The sequence below is a fragment of the Juglans microcarpa x Juglans regia genome, chromosome 6S (genome assembly GCF_004785595.1).
Source record: "Juglans microcarpa x Juglans regia isolate MS1-56 chromosome 6S, Jm3101_v1.0, whole genome shotgun sequence".
Classification (NCBI taxonomy): domain Eukaryota; kingdom Viridiplantae; phylum Streptophyta; class Magnoliopsida; order Fagales; family Juglandaceae; genus Juglans; species Juglans microcarpa x Juglans regia.
Window position 1 is genome coordinate 7,474,301 of NC_054605.1, and position 3,286 is coordinate 7,477,586.

The window sequence follows — 3,286 nt, forward strand, 5'->3', positions numbered from 1 at the left end:
ATTTACACCAAGGGGCAGGAAATCCAATACTATCAACAAAAGCAAAAACGATCACAAAAATACACACCAAAAACCAATAAATAGAAATAGTCACTCTTTGCCGACAATAAGCAATCTCTCAAGCAAACATTTACACAAATACACAATCTCTTAAATCCACATCAAACCAAAAAAATGCCAACAAAAAATCACAACACGGGCGAGATCCTCTAAGGCCATCGAAAACCAAAAATGATCACCGAGCACAACCACCAGAATTGCTTTTTCTGCAGGTTACCTCCATCACGGTTGACTTGAAGATTCCCAAGACAACCAAAAGGCCGAGCACCAAAGGTCGAGCCTCATTCACTGTGCAACCAACTGGTAGCCGACCAAAAGGAAGTGAAGACACCTACACGCACTAACTAGCATGGATCCTCGGTGAGGTGGGGGAAAACAAATGTAAGCAGGCAGCCACGAGCCAGCAGGGTAAAAGGCTAGTATAGAGAATGCAAAGTATTTAATTTCCCATGTGCCAGCACAAAGAAAATTAGCGAGGTAACTAGAAGGAATATTTGAGCCTCCACAATTTTAGCTAAGAGATAAAGTCAAGAAGGGACTCAGACTCCTAAGAAGAGATAGACTCAGACTCCTAAAAGGAAAAGACTTCATAAGGCAAATTGGATTCTATCACTCCAAGGAAATAACCTCGATAAATAGCCTACAAGAGGTGACAAAAACTGAACTTGATCTGCTTCTTCTTTACATACATTTATTCTAATATTGTTACTGACTTTGGCATCGGAAACTCCATAGGGCAACCAATGCCACCCCTTTGTTTGTTGTAGGTGATCTGGGTGATTGGTGGTGTGAAACACGTCCTTAACACAGAGGGAACTGAACTTTTCACGCCTGCCGCCAGCCATGGAGACTCCCCACTTTTTATGGTCTGGCATTTTCTATATGTTGCCAACACAAGTGCACGACACGATGTAATGCCATGTGTAGATTTCGCCCTTTTGTTTTCTCAACTAGTGATGTTCCACCAACGATCAGATGGGAAATTCTGACGCTTTCTTGCCCGTGGTACTTTGCTGTTGTTCCCTGGTCATGGACTTCACATGCTTATGTCTTTGGTTACTTGCTCAGCCTATACACATTGGTTAGTTGACTTGTGGGTTCGTTGTCCGCTAATGATTTGTCCTTTAGGGAAGGCATCAAACGATGCTTATCATGCACATAAGCAACTATAGGGAAGGATGCTGCTTGAAATTGCTTCTCCAGAGGTTTTGGAGGGGAACCATTTAAGCCACAATCAGCCCCAATACTAGCACCATCAAATGTCCCTAAAGGGAAATATTGGAGCATTGCTTAGTCCTCCATTTGGGAAACTGAGACATTATGGTAGTGCTTCTATTCTTATGGTTGTATCTCTGCAGACAAAGCTAGGATTTCCCACAATCCTTCTGTAAACAAATTGACCCAGCTTCCTCCTCTAGTGAGCACTAGATTGTTCTCTATATTTCCTAGCCAATATAATCTGCCAATGGTTCTTCACTTCATTATCAATTTTTCTAGGAAAAGGTCTAGCTATCATGGCCATTTATTTCCATACATTCTATATGCTTGCATAAGTATTTCTTCTTATTCTATTTTGAAAGCTCTCTTGTTGATCCTTGGATCCAACTAGTTAAACCATCTCAGTCTGCAACTCTTACCCGATCTTTATTCTAGCTTCTCAACTATAAGGTTCAAAGTCTGAGGGCTATAAAGAACGACAAGTTACTAGAGCTTGGTGTGCTCTACAAGCCTCTAATGCCCCTACATAACGTTTTGTTGTGTCGAGCAAGGTTTTTCCTGTTGTGGGCTTGTTATTGACAAGGTTGGCAAGCTGTGTTGGGCGAGCAAGGTGCTCGCCCATTATTTCCTCTGGGTTGCTCTCCACTTGGAGTGGCGAGTAATAGTATGCGATCCATTCTGTTGTGCTCAAATGTGCTGTGATCGATGGTGCATGTTGCATGGGGCCATGCAACATGATGTAAGGTTCATCTCCTTTCTTCTCATTAGGTAGAGGTTCCAGATGTGGAAAATTCTGTGTTGCTCACATGTGGCTACTGCCCATTGCTAGCCGCAAGGACGGTGATTTCAGCAACCTGCTTGTGGTCATTGCTCGCCACTGGGAGTGGTGAGCTAGGCGACGCGCTGCAATGGTTCAACCAACGTGTTCATGGCAAGACCGTTAAGCTATAGTGGGCAGGCAATAGAGCTTGCCCATCGTAGAGGTGGTAAGCTATGGTGGGTGGGCAACGGAGCTTGCCTGCTGTGTAATCTAGGTGGTGGGCTTGTTGCCTACCACCACAAGTCCATTATGGTTGGTGGGTCATCCACTAGCCAACGCTTGTCCTCTGCAGGAGGTGTTGTATGCTTTAGTGCAGTGACTCTGAGCATGCCACAGGGTAAGAAGTGCCACAGCCGTGACACTCTTCGCCCTATGGCATTTTTTCAAGTCTCTTCCGTTGAGCTTGTCACTCACTAATGTGCCTATGATGCTTACCGGCATTTTCTACTTGTTGTTGCACCACTTGTAGTGGCAGACGGTGTCGATGGAAGCTTTTAGTGACTCCCAACGAATCCCCATAGTTGTTGGTGGCTCTACCATTACCATTGGTTTTCATTGGGCAAGTGGTTTGCTGGTAGGGTATTCCCACTAGCTCTTGCTACACGTGGGTGTGAGGAACAGAGGGAATCTTATATGCTTCTTTGGAGACAGTCTCATGAGCTGGAGATCATCCTTCTTCTATTTCTCTTGCAGAGCATAACTGTTAATGCCAAATTTAGCACTTGCCAGAAGGGAAGAAAGGGGCGTCCTATGCCCACAATAATGATTCATGCGTCAATAAGGCATGCTTGATTTCATCCATGGCAATAAATAATAAATGAAGTATCAATAAGAGAACAACACAGATTTATATGATTTGGCATAAAGTCTACGTCCACGAGATGTTTGAAGGGTAAATCCAATATAATATGTGATTTTACACTGTTTCGTGACCTCTTGTATCTCACAGTACAAAGGAGGTCGATGACCCTCTAGCCTAGAGAAGATAATGCATTTGGAGTCCCTTGGATGAATGTAGAAGAAATCTTCCGAGAAGCCCCCCAGTGCCTATAGGAAGGTCCCTTTTTATTGAGGTCTTGGTGTAGTAGATCTCCTGCTAACTTTATATCACTTTCGACTTTTCCCTTTATATGCCTAATTTTACTTCCTATGTTTTATCACTTTCTTTAGCTTTGTCTTATCTTGTCT